Raw genomic sequence first — 21,506 nt, 5'->3', positions numbered from 1 at the left:
AAAAAACACTGCAGATAAAGTTTAATCTGCAGTGATTTTCATACATAGAGGAACTGCTTCCTCTTCTAACCCTGTTTAAAGACCACTGCACTTCAGTGCATACCCCTCAATGCCCTTACATACTTATTTAAGGGCACTAAGGGATATGCACTGCAGTGCACTGCACTACACCTACCCAGCAGAGGGATCAAAGTCCTCCCTATTCAATGGAGCAAGTAGCAGTGCTTGACCCAGCTCATCCAAAAAGAAGAAGTGATCCGAAATCTACATCCGATAATTAGCTTGTCAGACTGCACCTGAACTGGGACAGGTCCACTTGAACAAAGGAGGAGGGACAGACGTCTGGAGCCAATACAGGAAGGGTTTTGATGGGAAGCAATCAGGCAGCTATGTCACCTAAGGGCTGAGCTGAGGTTTTCAGTGAAGCTCTTTCTACAGACAACCTTAAGTCACCATACTCGATTGTACCAGTATAGTGTAAAGGAGAGTTAGGACAGGGGTGGAGTGATGATGTGGCATTCTAGGATTGGCCAGGAGTGGCTTTCTTCTAGAACTTTCCACTCACACTGCACAAAAGAGAGGCAAATGAGAAGACGCTGGGCATGAGAGCAACAACAGTGAAATGTGCCAGCAGCATGGATAATCTAACTGAGGCCTTGCAAGGATGGACTTTGAATCCAGCAGACCAACGGAATTAGTATGGATATCCCTAGGGCCAGTGGTGCTGGCTCCCGAATTGGCCCTGATAAAGAGTTGGGGGAGAATATTTACTGGGGGACCCCAGATGGTTCCCCAGGACCCTCTGTGGATGGCCCCTGGCTTTTCTGGCCCACAGGTGCCCTTCAAGAATTCCTGGAAGCTCTGGTGTTTGTGGAGAGCAGTAGGGTAAGTATTTTTCTTGCTGGCTGCAGAGGGCTTCTCAAGATGTCTCCACCATCAGGAGAAGAGCCCCAGGAGCCAAGCAGGGGACACGTCTGGAACAGGAAGCCCAGACAAACCAAGCTCCATGCAAAATCACCTTTAGAGATCAGGAAGCCTGAACAAAATTCTCCTGGTGGTTAAGGCTGGCACCCGGGCGCAAAATTAGCACAGATTGTTAAAATGTGTGCAGTAACTGGTCGGGGTGAGGGGCGGGGGGATTGCGAGGGGGGGGGGGGGTGGGGGTTTTTAGTTCTTGTTGGTTTTTTTTATGTCTCTTATAGGCCCTTCCACGCATGATGTCAAACCGCCTATTGGGCATATTTTCATTGCTTGCTTTGGCATATTAGGGAAGACATGCTTGTCTGTCCCGCCCGCTATATGCTCTAAGCTTACTTTTCTTGTAGAGATGTCTCACTATATGACTGTTGAAATTTTCAATAAAAACACTTTTTGAAACTAAAATGTGTGCAGTAGAGAAATAGATCGGGGAATATTGCCCCCCTCCTGTCCAAAGAAAAATGAAGAACCTGTGCACAAAGTGCTCCATTGTATTCTCTAAAACACACCTTGGATTGGGCCAGGGCCCGAGGGTTGGCGCATTGCTAATTATTTAATGACTTGGGGAGGTGGTGTACTCGGGCTACCTTCGCTCCAGGGACCCTATCTCCTATGGCCGGACACAAGGATTTATATCCTAGGAATTCCATCCCAAGGGGCACAGAAAGTAGAAGCCACCACTGGGCCGGGCATGTTGCCTGCCCTTGTGTCCATGTCTGGATAGGAGACAGGTTGTAATGGTCTCTCCTCTCCTTGCACATGCTTCTCATAGGCAGGGTAGTGCACCCCTACCCGCGGGTGGAAGCAGAAAAGAAATCGCTCCAGTCGGACAGGAGCTAAACAGCACATTGTAGCCACCTCCCACTTTCCACACAAGAAGTCCACCACATATGGGGATCAGGCGGAACCGCAGATGCCTTGGGGCTCCCCCATGATCTCCAATGACCCCTACCTCTTGTGGGTGTGCTGGTTGGAACTGGGACACTCAAGAAAAAGAATAAAAAAGGAAGAATCGCTGCATGAGACCACAAAAAAACCTGTTGGAAGCATGCATACCAACTAATTAGATGTTCACAGCAGGGACCTGAGGAGTGCCCGATAATGACACACAAGGTGCCCCAAGGAGGGGCAGTTACAACACTAACAACCTGCTACTGTGTAGAATAGTTTTGCATGAGGTGAAGCAGCCCACCAGGAAATGTTTCTTGTAATATTTATCCTACCTCTGCCACAGGAATGAATTCCTGACCCCCAGGAGAGGTTTGCTATTGCTTTAAAGCACTACCAGAGCTGGAGGTTTTGCTCTTGGGCTCTGGAGTTTGGGGAACTCCTCCTTGTGGCTGTTCCTATGACTGGAGTGGTAGGTTAATAGTAGTAAAAGAAAGACTCTGTCACACACGTTTTTGCTTTATTGAAAATGTTGATGTTGACTTTACAGTGTTTACAGTGTTTACCATTTTAATGAATTCTCTTGACTATTGGTATTGTACTCAATGATTTAAATGTGATTGCAGTGGTGAAATATAACATGTGGACAATTTTGCTACTGTAGTGACACCCTGGAAAAACCAGTAGGTCTATCTTATATATCAACATAACCCATTATATATTGTGGCCGGGTTTGATGGCTCAGTGGACTAATGTGTTCACTGCAAGCCTGTGTTCGACCTCATGGTCATCGGTTCAAATTGCGGCTGGTCCACTCAGCCTTTCATCCATCTGAGGTCGATAAAATGAATACCATTGAGTTGGGTAACAATAAACATCTGTTGTTCAGTGCCAAGATACCTTCGGGTGAACGTGAGCTTTACAAATATACATGTTGTGTTACATCTGGTATATGTTGTTGGTATTGTGATTATAGGGTTCAGGACCCACTAAGGTTGCAATGTAATATAAGGGTGTCACCAATGTATTTCCATCGACTTGATTACATCTGTCTGTGATTTAATGTGAAGTATTTAGTAGTGTGTGTGGTATAAAAGTGTAATAAAAGTATTTCACTCCCACTGAGTAGGCATTGGACTTATTCACTACTTTGTGTGAGTCAAGTGCTACAAAGGGATACGTGGTTCTGAGTAAAAAGATAATTGCAGAGTTATTGCTTGTGAAGGAATTAAATTCTTCTGTAATAATATCTGAATTTCATGGAGTAATATATACTGATGTTTTTTTCGGCAAACTAAAGATTGACGGATCATATTCAACCATAGCATTTACTGCTGGAAAACAAAATGTAACAAATGTTGCTGATAATTAAGAGCATTTTTACCTGAAAAACAATTTGCAAAGTAATACACTTTCGAACTTCAAAAGTGCAACTCATATAGCAGTTGTAGGGTGGCGCGGGGTGGGGGTTTGGGGAATGGAAATAAAATAAAAAGACTTACCTGCCACTTCCACTGGTGTCCCTGGCTGCGTCGGTGCTCCTCTCATCCTGACAGTCCATGAGCCACAAAGCACATGCTCCCCACCCAATCCAGATGCTGCTCCCATGCTATACCTAGCATGAGCGGGTTATTCTGACACTCGTTCAGGCACAGGAAGTCTGTGCCTTTTCTCCATCAAGCTGTGCAACACAGCTGGGTTGGAGAAACATATGTGTGTGTGTCATAACAGCCGCGCTGCACCTATTCCAGGAACAGTACCATACTTGTGTATCTGCATCACTAAACACAGCCAACAGTCATTGCATTTTGTGGTGGTTGTTGGCCGCAGTTTTATTACTTATTATATTCGTCATATGTGTACAACTACCCCGACACCTTCTTGGGGCCGGGGTCATAAATCATTATCATACTTTATTACAAATTGGGTATCACTCAGTGTTATTTGGACATCATAAATCAGGGGTCATAAATCATCGGGTATCATAAATCATTCTGCCGCAACCGGCCATTATTTTGCGTCATAAATCACTGTGCCTGATCATCATAAATCAGCAGCTATAAATCATGGGCATAAATCATCAGGATGTCATAAATCATGCTGTCACAAATCTGTCATCATTTTATTGTCATAAATCATTCTGCATGAGCATCATAAATCATCAGCCATAAACCATCGACTGGCCATAAATCACTGGTTTGTCTTTTGCTCATTTGCATCTCCTATGGTCGTAAATCACCCTGACAGCTTGTCAGCGCTGCTCCCCCAGCTCCCTGATGTGAAGGTGAGCTGCCCAGTGGGAGCGTCACCTTATATCCCCCTCCCCTTCCTCCCTGTCCTTTTTTCTTGGAAGGGGGAGAGGGCCCCAGGCGCGTTTTGCCGCACGTCTTTTTCTGGCAGCGCAAACCAGTGTCAACCATATCTGTTCCTTTGTGGAGCCTGGGGGCCTTTATGGCGCTGGCCCTCGAGGCTCCCTTCGGGGGCAGCCTTTGCTAGATTGCCCATCCTAAGACCGCCGGTCAAACCCACATGCACCCTTACAGTCCCCAGCACTCCTCCTTCCTGCTAGGCCCGGCCCAGCCCCACCCTAGACTCCATCTTTCAGCTCACTCAGACAGTGATAAACAAAATGATAATACAATTCTTGTATTATCATTTTATTTATCGTCTGCCGTCTCTGAGCAATGCGGCAACACTTCTCTGCCATTACGGAGAAGCTGCCATTGTCCTCTTGTACTAAAGGTACCTTTTAAGTTGGAAAAAACTCTCCAATTTGCAAAGTGTCTTCTGTGACTTATTCTGAATTACAAATTTTAAAGAGTGTAAAAAGGGCCACCCCTTGAACAGTGACATGAGAATTACAATGATATGTAACAATGCCTTGTGAGCGCAAGTGCTGTCACAAACTATTGATAGATTAAAGTCACCCGATAACAGGGTATAATTCATGTACTAGGTGGAAACTATCACCATGAAATAGATTCCACCTTATGAATGACGCTTGGTAGTCTTGGGGGAGCAGTCAGTTGTCCAGCAGACCACTGTATGCTCCCCTGTTATCTTTGCCTACATGGTAACATTATTTTGAAAAGCCACTTGCATCACTATGATGGACAGGGACTTCTTTAAAAAACATTTGCATTCAGAGAATTCAAATATAGGGGTGGATGTCTGCTCTCCCTCTCAGGCCTCGTACCCTGCATGCTCAGGCACTTGCAGGAGGTCGCAAAGTGCCCCGGCCTCATACATATCAATGTAGGAGCGGGTTAAGCAATTCTTGCAAATGTGCATTTTGCAATATGACTGGTGAGTACATGTACGCAGGTTAAAAACCCGTCCGTGTTTTTTCACGACTAGTTTGCGGCCTGTCCTTTGTGGATAAGGCCCATAGATTGGCCAGGGTCTATGAGATTTTCACAGTAAATACAGACAATGCCCATTGGCTGTATACTAAGCACTCATGTCGAGTACAGAGTATGCTTGAAAATAGTAAACACAAGCAATGACTATGCTTAGTGCATGGTCTAGGGCTGCCATATAAGAACAGCTCACAAGTTTGGTCAGTATTTATGCCCTGTGTGTAATACATATTTTCTTTGTTACCACAAGGGTGGCCTGTGAGCATACACCTCATGCTGGACTTCTATACATAATACTCAATGTATTTTCTACTTAAAGTCCTTGTCTTGAGTGCAGTATGTGTAATGTATGCTTTATGCGCAACACCTCATGCCCTCCTTCATCCTATACCTGCCTTTAAGGCTGCACGGTCCCTACAGGAGCATTTTCAGCTTGCCCAGGATAATATGACATTTTGAAATTTGCAGGCACACCCGTACAAATCTACTGGATAGTGGAAACAAATCAGATTTTTCCATGCAAAATATAATTTTCATTTCTTCCAAACTGAGTCCGCCTATACTCAGACAGTGATGGGCATTTTTAAATGGGGTAGCGTCGGATATTAGAACAAAAGGAAAGAAGGTGAGGAAGTATGGAGGGGGAAAAAGTGGGACAAGTCACAAAAAAAGTACGGTTGTGCAGTTGACCCTAGGGCCAATGTTAGCAAAATCAGAATACTTTTGTTGGCAAAAGATTGAAATCCCAAACAGAAATGGGGGAGTCCTAATAGCATACTATGGTTTGACTAGTGCAATCACAAGGAGAAAACAAGGGGAGTGTTGCTCTAATACTATTTTACCTGGTGACTATCTCCCAGTAGTATTGGCGATGTAACCACTTTGCGATCACAATAACAAGGAAACATTGAGATAAGAGGAGTTAAAAAATAGACAATTTTTTGTTTTGGAGAGTACTGAATTTTTGTATTATCGTCAAATAGTTGTTTTAGTCTCCACGCCAAAGATGTAAAAAAAAGATGGAATGGTAATGGATACAGAATGGCTCATATTATTAATTGATAAAGGTATCTTTGATTGAGTCAAATCCAGGTGCAAATTAATTATTTCTTGGTCGCCAGTGGTGTAACTTTGGCCGTCGCAGCCTTAGCAGTGTGGGAGGACCCCGATTTCCATGGGGTCCCCCTAGAACTGTGCATGGGCCCATGGCCTGAGAGCTCCTGACTGGGTCCAGAGCATGGGTGTCCCCCTCCATGTACTTTGCAGGGGGGCCCGCAAGTTTCATTACGCCACTGATTGTGGCATGAGTTGTTTTGAATTTGTACCTATGGTATGCCAAGGCTTTGACTGAGAAATGCAAAAGGAGCACAAGAAGATGATTGGTGGACTACACCAAGAGCACCAAGGTAGGTACATTCTCCAGGAAGTTGGAAAAGTCAAAAAGGTTCAGAACAGAGAACATAGAATCAGTATGAAGATAAAGCAGCCAGACGCAAGTGGTGGTCTCGTCATCTTACCTAATGTGATGGAATAAAGGAGAGGATGAGGCCTTAATGCCGCACAGCACTGAGAACAGGAAAAACAACACCCAAGATGTCAAAAAGAAACAAAAGAATTAAAAGTCTGCTTTTGGAATACAAGAGGAATCTCAGTGGAAGATGATAAAAAAAGGAACTTAAATGAGCTAATGGTGAACAATATCATATGTCTGCAAGAGACCTGGCTATTGGCGGAGAATCCTCTTCAAGATTACATGTAATTTGCTGCCCCACCTCTGTCATCTCTTTGTGGAGGCCACTTGAGTGGTGGTGTGCTGATACAAATAAAACTCGTTTGGGCAGTCAATGCTTCAAAAATCTGGGTAGCCAAAGGCAACGACATTTATTGTCAAAATTGCAACTGATGAGTCTCTCTCTGGACACGTGGCAAACATTGATTGTTAGGAATATATATCTACACCCATCACAGACATAGAAACACAAGACCACTAGAATCCTGGTGGATAAAATAGAGAGTATTACGTCAGAATATTCAACCCATTGCTACTGATTGGCAGTGATTTAATGCTAACTTACTCTGGCCCAGTACCTGCGAAAAATGGAGAGACATTGAAAATTCATACTGGGATATCCCTGTGGTGAATCCGCACCACTAAAAGAAGAGGACTTCTGTGACTATTTAGTAAATACATTGGAAGCACTGGAGCTGTGATGCTAAATGGTAGGTCCAAAAGAGCTATACCCATGACCTTCACTCACATCTTCCCTTTCCAATTAGAAGCGCTAGACTATACATGCGTCTTCATGGAACACCTCCATAGCATCCGTGACTTCCAAATAATTCCGAAAATCTCAAGTGATCATACATGACTGTTATGCAAGATTAGCAACACTCTACAGAAATGGCCAAAAATCCCATTGATGGGCAAACAAATTGACACCTCACTCCTTAACCGTATCGCTTGAAAGTCAGAAGAGTACCCCAAAAGCAAAAACGAACGAACATGTAATATAAAAAATTTGAGACAGGATTTTAAGAGAAACAGCGACCCTAGTTGATGGCTGGTCCGATTGAATAAATACCTCACAACATACAATGGAGGGAAGGAATGAAATGGAAAGGGCTGTCAGAGTAGAATTCCAACCTACCTGGCTCCATGATGCCTAGGAAATAAGGAAAGAGTAAAAATAAAACCTTAAAAAATTATGATAACAAAAATCTAACATCTAAAATGCTGAAAGAAAAAAAAAAAGTTTTGAGGTGAACTCTCAGAAAGCAAAAATCGGCCAAAAAGAGAATGAAGGATGATCTAAACTGGATAATAATCCACACAGTCCTTACATTTCAAGACCCAAGGAAATCCGGGGGTCTAGTAAATAGGCTCTGATGACGCTAAAAAACATCAATTTGCAACATTTCCTTTAAACACTGTACTGAATTTATACAAGGAATATACTATAAGGAAGAAGTACCCCATACAGCAGGACCTATACTGGAAAACATTGAGAGTACAAATAGAGGGACATAAGCACTGAGTGAGACATGGGAGTTTATTCATTTCAACAACACTCAACCTGGTGAAAGATCTAACCGCAAGCAAACAGCAACATGAGCTTCTATACCCGAAGAGGTGGTAGCCGCTCTGGAAAAAAACTCACAGCCAGCTGAAAGGCCTCTAGACGGTGTACCAATAAGCCAGCAGGTTGAGCATGTTCAATCTGAAGCTTTGACTTGGCTTAACAAAACAAGCATTTGCAATGAAATAGGTCTCACATTATAAAAGGTTGAGCTATTGGCATTGCTAATAATAATGCAACACCAATAGCTCAAACATTCACTAATGCCAGACCTATTGCATTGCAAATGCTTGGTTTGTCTTAAAATGGCAGATGGATTTAATGAATTTGCGATATGTGTAAAACTGAACTTGCAGCCTATGTTGGGTTTATGGAATGTATGCAATTCTTATGTGTGATATGCCTATCTTAAAATCAATAAAGAAATTTAAACAAAGTCACAATCCAAGGCAGCACACAATGTTCTAACCGCAAATGATTTCCAGGGATATGAGTAATGAGAGACACCACTTTATCCCTCTCTCTTCTCTGAACAAAAAGGAAGGATTCTTCTGCTATTTCCTCATAGCAAACAATTCAAAGAAATAATATATTCCCTCTCTAGAGTACATCCTTGTTTGAATGCTCCTTTCTCTTCACCTTCTCCGCTCCGTGCTACCCGTTATGTCAGTGGTCAGCTTTGCAGTGCACGCCCCCCCACCGAGCACAGATAAATTAAGTCCAATTGTAGATAACCATTGACAATGCAGAATGTTAGCTCATGTTCAACTTAGTGCAAATGCACATCTGAATAACTAAGACTGTTGAGAATATTTAGAATTGTAAATGTTTCAATGGTGGAAATATGGGACGGTAGATTAAGCATTACTACGGTCTGTGTAGAAGGGGTAGTGGTTCTTCTAGGTTTTCCAGTCACTCCTGTTATCACCTTTGGGACACTTTCCCCTAGACTCTTGCACTCTGTTAGTCACCTATGCCCATCCCCATCTGCATGGGGATGGGCATAGGTCCTTTCAACTCGTCCACTTACATTTCCACACACAACCCACCCACGAAACTGTAAACACAGCATTTTCTTTTCCTTTGGCACTGGCCATATTTGAACAGTTGAGTACCCCCTTCACATATTTTCCTACAGTTACAAAAGGTACACAAGTGACCATTATTGTTTGCTCAGCAGAGAGGGCAATGACTGGATGAGCATATAGGCTGTACACCTTTATGACTCCCAGAGAGGCACTGCGGGAAACTCACACTTCCTTCTGCCTCAACTTCAAAGCATTAAAGTGTGTCCTTCATAAACACCCATCCACACCCTGATCTCAACTAGACACGACTCACTTCACAGTATGCTCTATACAAGAGTCACACCTTGCATCAAAAAACTACAGAGTCATAGCTGGAAAAAATACCTTACAGTTTTTAAACATCATTGTTGAGAACTTGATCACTGTCAGTGTTTTTGCTTGTACAGATAAGGACACATTTTGATAGTCATTTTTTAATTCCTGCCGGGTGGCAGACCCGGCAGGACCCGCCCCGCTTAAAACCCTGTGCAAAGTGTGTATGTGCAAGAGAGAAAGCGAGCGAATGAGATAGATGGTGAGCGTTCTTGTCTGAATTTATTTGTATAATATGTGTGTGTATGTGCTTTAGCTGTGTGAGCTGCATGTGCGTGGAGTGTGTGCGTGTGATTAAATGTCATCGCGTCCCTTTGTGACTGTCTGTGTTCATCTATGAATGCGTGCGGTGGTGAGGGAGGGACGGGCAGTTTCCAAGTCTTTGGTGACAGTGTGTAGGTGCACTTATGGTTTGTATCTGTCACTGTCTATTTGTGGGTGTGGGTGTCAAAGAGAGTGTGGTTTCTGCGTGAGAGCTGGGCATGAGACTGAGTGTGAACATGCGTGTATGAATGAGAAATGCTTGTAGGGATGTGGTACAGAGAGAGACAGCCTGTGTGTGGATGTGCACCCTCAGTGAACGTGCATGCTTTGTGTGAGGTTGCGGAGAGTGCGTGCCCTGCACGGGCCTGAGGCTCATGCCGTGGAGTCCACTTACAGATGCGCGAGCCCCGCTTTCCTCATGGCTGAGGAAATGGCTTTGACAGCCGTGCAGAGGGAGGTCATGGTCATGACGTCTGTATCGAAGGGGGCCTGGTCCAACTTGGCTGTGGCTCGATGGGGCTGTCAGAGAGAGAGCTGTGAGGTGACAAGCACTACCGGAGCCCCAAACGCCCTGCACCTTCTTTAAAAGCAGCTCCACATCCGGGCCAGAGAGGAAACCTGGGATGGCGAGGGCTCCTGGCTGTGGGTGTGTGCAGGGGCAGTGGCCCGGCATGAGAACGCGGCCAATCCCTCGAGGATAAAAGAAATTCCGGCGTTTAGTGGTGGTGTTCCTGCCACATGTCCTGCAGAGTGGAGCAAAGTTCACCGTCACCCAGCAGCTCTGGGCACAACAAACAGGATGGACCTGTCACAGTCTGCTGACACGTTAATACAATGCAGGTATTTGCAAAAACCACAGTACACTTCTGCTAAGCAAAAACTAGTGCACACAATTGTATTAAAAAACACACTCTTTCCTTCTTTCATTTAGTTGCTTCCTTGTGAAATGGATCCAAAAAAGAAGAAGCCCGCGAGTGGTGCGTGCACCACAGGGAGACATGTGGTTTCAATTATCGCGCCCGTGTCTGGGCACGATAATTAAAACCACATGCCAGCGGTGCACGTAATAGACACCAATAGGCCATGGGTGAAGCAATGCGCCCACCTTTGGCCAATTGCGTGCTGTCTTTCAATAAATCGGTGCACGCAAAGGCCAATAGTGTGCCCCAAAAGGAAAAGCCCACGCACAAGCGTGTGCGATTCCTAGGTCCATTACCAAACCCCCTACAAAAAGTCTCTTGCTAGGCGCAAGACCTAAAAAGGCAGTATAAGTCGTTAAGTAAGCTAAGGGGGCAGGCACCCCTGTCCCCAGTGGCCTACAAGAAGATCTTCTTAACTCTGACCCCACACTATGGACACAAATTTTAAATACAGTTTTTGTTAATTGGTTCCTCTCTCTCCAGCGTGGTTTCTTCTAGCTGGTGAGGGTCTAGCCTAGCCCTAACACATAAGAAACGAATCTGGCACTTACCAGGGAACTACAAAATGATAGTGCTACCACATGTTGATGGGAAGTGCTATGCCAGACTCCTAAGCAAGGAGCTGAAAGTTTGGGACATAGAAAAAAAGCTGATTCAATGGTTTCAAACCAGCTTCCAAAGAAATTGGACTATTGGGGATAATATGATAGCCCTGTCTTGCCTAATAGCTGAATCTTCACTTCCCAAGTCATAGTCTCTTTATGTGACTTTTATAGACTTCACAAATGCTTTTGAGAATATTCCAAGAGTCAGGTTATGGGTAAAGTTAAGCAGATGGTGAATCCCCCCTCTGGTACTGAGATACAAATTGAGTCACTACAAATAAAGGTCTAAAAAAGGCCTATTCTAATCCTCCTATACGTCACTGATATTGTCCTATTGGACCACACTCGATTGGACCTTGAGTGATCCCTTTATGCCCTATGCCCTTGCCCAATATATTGTACTGATAACGCAATCACTATCAAGCTAGGTGAAACAAAAACAATGATTTTTGGAAGGAAGCTGATTAAACAGGGCACATGGCATATCTAAGTAGTGAGTTTATAACGAGTGAAAAGCTTCAAATACCTAGGTGTGAACCTAAATGAAAGGGGGGAGGCAAATGGGTGCAGGAAGCAGACAAGAAGACAATGGCTAAATACCTGATGTGTACAATGAGTCAAATTAAAAAGAAGTTGGCTTATGAAAACACCCGAGCATTACTGTTGGTCGTATGGTGCAAAGTGATGCCCGAAATTTCATATGGAGCAACCATGTTTAAAGACCAACTGTTCGGCTGGCTGGACAGACAGCAACGTGTGTGCTATCGCCACCTATTTGAACTTCCTGATTGCACCATCCAAGCTAAAATCAAGCTGGAGTTCAATCTGACCAAACCGGTTTTGGTGCTACGCGCAAACATCTATCACAGAGCTTAAAGTTAAAGTCAGTTAATCTCAGCATAATAAAACAACTCCTCGACAGAAACTTCAGGAGCCAAACTCCTTCCTAACTGACTCCGTTGGAATACTGAAGGCAGAAGACCTCATCAAAGCTATCCTCCCTGGCAAAGTGCTAACAATAGTGCTAACAAAGAACAAAGACTCCCTGTGAATTGACCAAGATTTGATGGACATAAAGACCACGTTTCGTAGAGGCTGGACCTCTGTACCACGTGTGTTCTGGCTGACTTTTTTAATCTCCCTCGCCGTAATCTGAATAAGTATAAACTCCTGAGATTGCGGTTTGGTGTGATGCCGTTTGATATTATTGGGATCATATCATTGACCCATGTATATGTATCACGGTAAAACCCCTCATGATGTAATGTAAGTGTTTTGAGTTTTAACTATTAGATCTTGCAGGGATTCCATCCTCTGCTGCCTGAAAGGAGTATCATGCCAACTATCAGGGAGCCTATTAAAATATAGGAAAGTGATAGCAGAGGAACAGCCAAATGCAATAAATAGAGATACACAACAGAGATATGCCCTTCCCAGCAGAAGCGAATTAAGACAACTGTACGAGAGAGAACCTGTCTGGAATCATCAATCACCATTCAACTCTCAAAATAGTCAAGCACTCTTCACTTTAGGGGATTTTCGATCTTTGTGTACTGGGACTTGCATGTCAGCATGGATGCAAGCAAGGGTTTTAGTTAATAAGGGCAATGTGTATTATTTTAAAATGGACACAGATGCGATCTGTGTGTAATAAGGGAATGCTTTTTAGGAATTGCTAATAATATTAAGCACTTTGAAAATCTTGTACGATATTTGGGCCTCAACTTTTATTCAAGCAATGATTTACAGATCACTGTGCACTGGGACTGTATGTCATCATTGATGGCAGCGAGGCTTTGAATTAAGAAGGGAGTGGTGAATTTTAATTCTCCATGTACCGAGGGGATTATCTCATAAAGGGGATGTATGTGCAGTGAGGGAATGTCCTTTACAAATGATCAATTAATTATATTATGCTCTTTGAAAGATTTGCACGATTGCTGGGTCATATTTTTTATCCCCGGTAATGATTATTATGAATCAAACATAAATACACTTTACTTCATTTACTTTACTATTAACAAGAATTACTGAATTGGAAAGATTGGGTGGGGGGAACATGAAACTGACAAAGAATAACATGGCGAGCAGTTACCCAGTGCTCTTATAAGTGGCCTGAAACCCAGTTGTGCGTATATTTAAAGTTAATCATTAGATGCAGAGTCATCTAATATAATGGACCACTTCATTGTACAGGCCCTTCACCAGGAACAATATCTCACACCCTTTTTTCCTCTGCCACAAAATTCCCAGGTGCCTGCTTAGTGGGTAACATGCATCTGCATCACACATTTCACTAAGGTCAGTGTATTGGAATCCTCGTATGTGGATCCGTTATGGCAGTCGTGCTTGCAAATCTGTAGTCTGTTTCAGCAAATTAAATGTCCCTCACAAACTCCAAATTGTGGATCTGGCTAGATAATGGTTTCAATATCCACAAATATTTCACAATTTTTGCAGGTAAATGTGTCAAAAATACTAAATGAATCTGAGCAATACCATACACTGCATGCCAAATTCCAACGTACGAACATATTTCTAAGCTATGTTTTTGAATACGCACAATGTGATCTGCATTGAATGGTGCACACTTTTTCAATTTTTTTCGAATTACATCTCCCATATTAATTTAGCAAATTACTTTTAAGAATCTTCTGCAGAATATGAAGACTATCAACATAACGATGTCTTTACCTTAAGCCACGATTGATATGTTTAAGGCCAGTTTCAGGTCACAATGGATGTAGACATCTGTAGCTCAGGTGAAACTCAATGTAGAAATAGGAAACATTGCCATGGCTTAACAGGTGAAACATACAGGAGATATTTAAATGTCTGAACCTTTTACAAAATCCTTGACCTCAATATCTATGAACAAAACACTGAGGGCCTGATTACGAGTTTGGTAGTGCGGTACCGGGTCTGCCCCACCACCACACCTCCAAACTTGTGGTCAGGGCGCCCGTCGGATTACGAGTGTTTCTTCTGTTTAGCAGGCTTGTTTTTTGTGTTCCCACAGCGGTGCCTTTAAAAATGGGCACAGCAATGGAAATGCCAAAAAAACAGTTCCTGCACAGCATGGACTGTAAAGCCGATGCCGTGCAGGAACTAGTGTACATGCACATCATGTGCCCCCCTGTGTGAATCCACATGGTGCGAGAGAGCTCCTCTCCGCCACAGTTTTCATGAGGGTGGAACCGCCATGAAAACCGTGGCAGAGAGGAAACTTGTAATGTGATTGGCATAGCTGTAGCAGTCCCGCCAAGCCTATTACTACACCTACATCATTGCACTACCACCATGGAATGGCAGTTCCTTTGGGGCTGCAGTGGGGCAATGGCGTACCAAACGCCCTAATTGTAATAGGGCGTTAGGAAGACCACCACTGTCGTGCCTGCGATTCTGCTGGTCCGTGGACCAACATACTTATAATCGAGCCCTAACTCTACCTGTTCTGCAATATATGTGAGCCTCAAACATTTGCGAATTATTCTGACTCTCTGCCTACATGTTTGCAGACACAGTACATGCATAATGCGCAAACACTTCACCCTTCACTCCCAATCTGAGGCCTCAGCCATTACACCATGCATTAAGTGACCACTGCATTGGGTGAAGTTGGGAATGTCCCTAAGCTGTGGGTATACAGAGACCATATATGCCCCAAACGTGTTATAGAAGCAACATGTTCTTGAAGCACACTCTAAGAGCTTTCACACCTGAAGGAAAGAAAAAGTGTGAGGTAATGATTAGTGCACTCTGGGGGTTAGAGTTATGATTTGAGTATCTAACTATGACTGGCCAACATTAGGATTATTTCATTTTTTCATAACCATAACTTCCAACCAAAACTGTGTTTGAGGTGACGTTCTTTGTTTTTTAATGTAGGTTAATGTATTAAGAAAATAAGTAGTCGCAACTACCATGGGCAACATTTTTTCAGAAAATGTTCTTTTTTTATAATATTCTATAGCCACTTTCGATTCAACATACTCTTGTTATGTTGACCATTTCAAATGCCAGCCAGCCCGTACGATGCACACATGCACGGCGGCAGTTGGCTACAGGGCCTTATGCCAGCCTATAGTGTGACTAATATCCTCTACACATAGCCTTGCCTCCAACCTTCCACACAGCGAAACGCACAGTGCATGGCATTGTCTGTATGCCACATTCCTAACTTCCTCCCTTGGAGAAAGTTGGGTGTTTGTAAACTAAGAATGCAAATAATGTTTTTTTACGCCTACTTTCCTCCCCTCGCTCTTCACAGTTATGTTGGAAAAAGCCACTCCAAAGAAATCATTTGCCCCTCCCAGGAATACCTTTGAGAATTCCTGGCAAGCACAAATGAGGTAATTCCAGCTCTAGACATACATTTATATCCGAAAATATGTGAATAGGACTTTTGTGTTTTCACCTCCCACCTATCTACTTTATTGCAAAGAACTGTTAGATAAATACCACATTAACAATTTGAAAGTAAAGAATGATACCACTTTCATATGGTGAATCCTGGTGCTATGTTTTCTAATTGTACAATTACTTACCAAAGGTACTTTTAAAAATGTGCAGTGATTCAAAAATATTGATACACAAAATGTAACATTTAAAAGAAATGTTGGTTGTCAAATGATTTTGTGTATTTCACTGCTAATTAATGTGTCGTAATGTCACTACTGATCTGCAGGCAGGATGAGGGGTAGGTGACGGGCTGCTGACCGCGCATGGAACTAAACCGCAATAATTTTGTGGTCCCCTGCCTTGACCTAGGGCACATTATAGCCTATGAGTAGGGGTTTATTTATGGTTTCGTACTGGGGTGAGCATGACATAGATACCCAGGATCTACTGTATAACTACCAGGGTTAAGTATAATAACTCTCTAGATACCCAACCTAATTCAGGGGTAGGGGACATATTTTTTGATCCTGAAGAAATGCTAGGGATCCAGAATTGGACCAACATAGCGTGAAACATGTCTACCTAAATAGTGAAATCACGATTGTTCACTACAACACACTCACTGAGTAGTGGCGTATCATAAACTTGCGCACACTACTGCATCTTAGTTTTTAACCTTACCGAAAGGTCTCTGAATAAAATTTGATCTCCTTTAGGTAATTTCAAGATCACACTCTCCACCTTACACATTATAACCCAAACACCCGCATGCATCGTCACAGCCGATACAAGAAAAGATCTCCAACCAAGAGCCCTCTTGCTGGACCCATGGGCCAATGCAGCACTGACCCCACGAGGAACAAAATACCCGATTATGAATCATGACACCCCCAAGGGTGTATGAGAGCAACACTTCCAAATAAGGAAGTTCCCCTGGAATCATATATTCCAACCACACCTTTTCTTTAATGTTTTCCATACATTCTATACATTCTCCACATAGGAACAAGTAGATGTGTCACTTATAGTGCGGAGCACGGGTACCAGACATTAATCTGGCTCCTAGTCCCCCACTTTTTGATTCATGACTAATGTCAATACAGACACAAAAATGTCTGTGTAGGACAACAGGTATTTATGATGTTTGTTCAATGCACTTTTTCTCGTCCATAAAATGCCATGGGACTAGAGTAACTTCCTGCCCAACTTGGCATACGCATATTTAATGCAGTCATTTATCCAGTGAAGACATCAAAGCATCTAAGGAAAGCAAATGTATGCAATTATATCATTTGCATTTCATAACCTGCTGCAATTATTGTCTCATAGATGAAGATTTGTTTTACGAACATGACAGCATTTTTCGAATTGCTGTTTCCATGGAAACAGAATAAGAATGACTAAAAGCCCCTTTTATGCTATGCACTGTTTCTTACAGAGGTTATGTTTAAGAATACCTTCACAGCTTTGAAAATATTGAAGTTAAAGGCATCTTGACACAGGCTTCCAACTATTAACATTTATACTAAGTCCCGTCATTATTTAGGCCACGGGTCTTTATATATTATAGAATGGCCAAAATATAACTCTACTGCTTATAAGAGCATGAGATGAGCAGAGAAGAGCAAATCTTTGCTGAGAATTAATGAAAATTTAAAAATGAGGTTGTAAATATTTTTCCATTCATCATCAAGTGCATATTCAGTTACACTTTTCCCAAACGTAATTTCTTATACATTATCTTCATGCTCAATTATAATTAAGGTTATACAATTTAAAAAAATGCACATAGTTAAATAGCTCTAATATAAATATCTGCATATCCATCATCCTCTAGAATTTGTTTACACTTTTATCCACAAATCCCAGTTCACATTAATGATCACAATTGTCTTTTATACACAGTTTTAAAAACAATTGAATTCATTTTATGAAAATTCTACAGAAACCTACTGGCACAATTCAAGTCCTTGTGTCACGTTTTTGTCTAAAAGTTAAGGACAGGAATAATCTTTTGGTTGTTTATTAAAAGCATTATCCTAAAATAATAAGGCTAATACTGAGCCGATCCACCTTTCCTGTTACACTAAAAGCAACACTTTATTAAGTGTTCCTTGTTGTGTCAGTTCAGGTCAGGTTTGTTATGAAGCAACGCGGCGTAATGAAACAGGGGGAGAGGAGTGTCCTGCATATAAAGAGTCACTTTTTATTGAGTATTTTTGCCAAGATGCAAAACTCAACTTGGATTTCTTCACAACTGTCAATGAAAAGAGAGTGGAGTTCCACGGCTGGCACTCATGGATAGCAATTTAATACAATGGTAGAGGCTACAGCTATTACACCTCTAACCATTTAATCATCAATGGCAACAAAGATGTGACCTTGTAAGCCACCCTTTGGAGATCAGCACTCTAATATTTTTAGCACCCTAGTAATGTTACTGGTAGGAGGTTAGAGAAATGAGAAGAGCTTAAAGCCATGGAAAAAAGCAGCTATCTTAGATCTCTCTTTACGTTATGTTTCAACCACTGATTCTCGACCACTGATATCATAGATAGCAAAGGGATACCAAAAAACAAGCATGAATTTGCCAACCATGTAAATCACTCATTGATGTTCATACTTTTAATCATCTCTCTAATTCATTGTTGGTCCCTCTGGCTGGTTATTGAATGCTTAATATGCCATTGTGCCCCACAGAGAATCATGAGAGTCCCTGAGGATACGGAAAAACCGCAGCGGACCCACCAAAGACCCACCGCCACATTAGGATGGCTGGTGGGTCCTGGTTTCCGTCCGCAGCTTTTCCACCGCGGTTGGCTTACAACCGCGGCGGAAAAGCACTAATATGGTGACGTGTCTCTCAGACACCGTCACCATATTAGGATGCCCAAAAAGAAATGCTTTTCCACGGCGGGTTTTCCGCCGTGGAAAAGCATACGGAGCTTCACTGCGGGGGCCCGTTGTGGGCCCCCTCGGTGAAGGGGGGGTGGGGGGTGCACATGGGGGTTACCTATGGTACCCCCCTGCATTTGTATGCAGTAATCGGCAGGCACCGCGCGGTGCCTGCCGCTTGCTGCATACAAATGCAATGCATGCATTTTTAACATTGCGGCGGGTGCAGCTTGAAGCTGCACCCGCCGCAATGTTAAAGATTGAGGATGTGACCGCCACCCTGGCGGTCACATCCTAATCTCCACGGAGGGACCGCCGCAGCCCCTGCGGACGGTCCCTCCTACTCTATGGTGGCGGACGGACTCAGGTCCGTCCGCCATCATAATATGCCCCTTTATATGCTATTGGTGGTGACAGCCAACTGCATTTTAGAGCTGGGAAGTGTCAGATGATTGTGCATAGCGGATGCTTTCCTTGCGTCCCTTTGCAACAAGAAAACTCAGGTTTGAAAAAAAAAATTAAAAGGTGGGTAATAGCAGATGGTGGATATTCTGAAATAAGGATCTGTAGTTATATTTACGCATTACAATCCCTACAGTAAGCCTTTATTTTATCTTTTAAAATATAGGCCCCAAGGTAATTCATGGCACGCTATCAGTGTAGTCTTGGAGATAGTGCATATGCCTGTTTGCATAATTTAGGGAAATGTGAAATACTCCATATCTTAGGTCACTCATGGCTTGCTCCATGTTATAGATATTTTGTTTAAAATGCATGTGAGAAGTCTACCGCCATCAATCAAATATTTTTTGTTTGTTCTCTCAGTACCCCAAGCCAATTAATCCCTAACTGGAAGCTGGAGGTAGCTGCAGAGTAAATCAAAAATATAAATACAATTGTATCACATACTGCAACTAACATTATTTAAAGAATTAGATATTTTGATGTGTTTATTAATATTCTTTCATTGCATACTTTGTAGAATATTTTGATATATTTGAATCCCAAGATTTTAATGCATGCTTTTCTTGTAGAACTCTGAAAATGAGGTAGTTGTGAAAATTCAATCATTATACTTATTATGACATTTACAAATAATTTTTTTAAATGTTGATTTACCATTGAAAATAAAAAGAGCATTAGGAAATGTTCCATCAAAGTCACATCGAAAAGGTGTCAGAAAACACTAACCTGAAATCCTGATCCAAGAGGAAAAATTAATAGTTCCACACTTAGACATATCCTAACCAACTATTCATGATAAGAATAAGCAGGTTTACCATAGACATGGGGAGAGAAGAATGGGATAATAGAGAAAACATAGACACATCATAGCACCACTCTTATTATTACTCTACTGGATGTGGTCATCCATCTACTTCAGTTGCAGTGGATCATTTGAAAATAAGAATTCACTTTTATCATAGTGAATGTGGGGACTTGTCAGGGACAGAGGAAGAGACAATAACAAAATATAAGGGCTTTGGCAGTGAAGAGGTTTATTGGGAGGAAACAATTGACCACCATGAAGGGGTCTATCCAATAAAGTGAGAATTAAAGATTCCCAGATAATTAAAACTCACATAAACCCATACCTCAATCAGATGGTGGCAGTGATATTCACCCAAACACCTCCCCCACTCAAACAGAAATTACTTGGGAAACCTGATGGTACAGATTAGGCCTCTATATTAATTGGGACTTAAAAGACACCATGATAAAATTAAGAAGATATACAACAAAGGAAGATGGGCCAGGGTAAACCCAGGAAACCAAGCCAAAGCAAAAGGTTGGAGAAATGTACCTTTTTTAAGGCTTAGACCGATGGAAGAACAGCAATAAAACTCTATGGAAGATGCAAATAAGAATAAGCCTAAATCCTCCCAGAACCCAAGATAATGGAAGTCCTGCTGGCCGTAAACCACACAAAAACCATATTAGAACAGAATATATACACATATACATTCAATAAAGTACATCTATTTCACATAGATTTCCTCAAAAGAAGATAGAGACTGGATCAAGACAGATGTGGGCTGGCTGACTTGAAAATCGAAGCTAACCCCCTCCGGAACTCAATGGCGTCTCTGAAGACAAAAAACCTAGAAATGCAGGCTTGAGGCAAAAGTCCCAAAGGGCTGGAGAGGTAGTGCCCAGTACAACATCAGCAAAAGCCCAGACAGACCAGGAGTAGGATGGTAACAACCACTAAAAAGCAGAGTAAAAAAGAGAGTGGCAACAATGGAATTGACAACAAAAGCACACACTTGATGGGAAATAACTGTGACTTTATTGGGAAACTGAAATACAAACTGCTGTGTCAATCCAGCTCCACCTGCATATCAAGAGGAGCGCAATCCTAATTTTCAAAAAATGCTTATCTTCCATGTAGAAAAAGATTTGACAGATACAGTGGCATGTAGAAGGGAGAAAAGTTATTCTCACTAAATGCATTTTTCCCCCCATATTTACAGACTGCAACAATGAATATACTAAGAAAACTACTATTAAACCTCTCTTTTGCACTACTATGAGGAGGAGACTTTAGCATGGTGATGAATAGAACTTGAGATAGAATGCTAAGAAAGTAAGAAGGGACTAACCCTATTACAAAAATATATAGATTAACTCAACAAGTAGGCCTACAAGACATTTGAATGCAGTAGTACATCACAAGAGTTTTCATACCACCCAGCACACACAATGCACAATCAAGAAT

At 42.3% G+C, this 21,506-nt stretch overlaps 1 protein-coding gene across 3 annotated transcripts in view; it reads left to right on the top strand.

The window, feature by feature from the left end:
* The window catches only part of GALNT13 (polypeptide N-acetylgalactosaminyltransferase 13), a 1,001,053-nt gene that overhangs the window by 345,173 nt on the left and 634,374 nt on the right, over positions 1 to 21,506 (top strand). The window lies entirely within an intron of this gene.

The sequence above is a fragment of the Lissotriton helveticus genome, chromosome 3_1 (assembly GCF_964261635.1).
Source record: "Lissotriton helveticus chromosome 3_1, aLisHel1.1, whole genome shotgun sequence".
In the NCBI taxonomy this organism is placed as follows: Eukaryota; Metazoa; Chordata; class Amphibia; order Caudata; family Salamandridae; genus Lissotriton; species Lissotriton helveticus.
The sequence above is the reverse complement of the archived record's forward strand: the minus strand, read 5'-3'. Positions and strand labels throughout refer to the sequence as shown.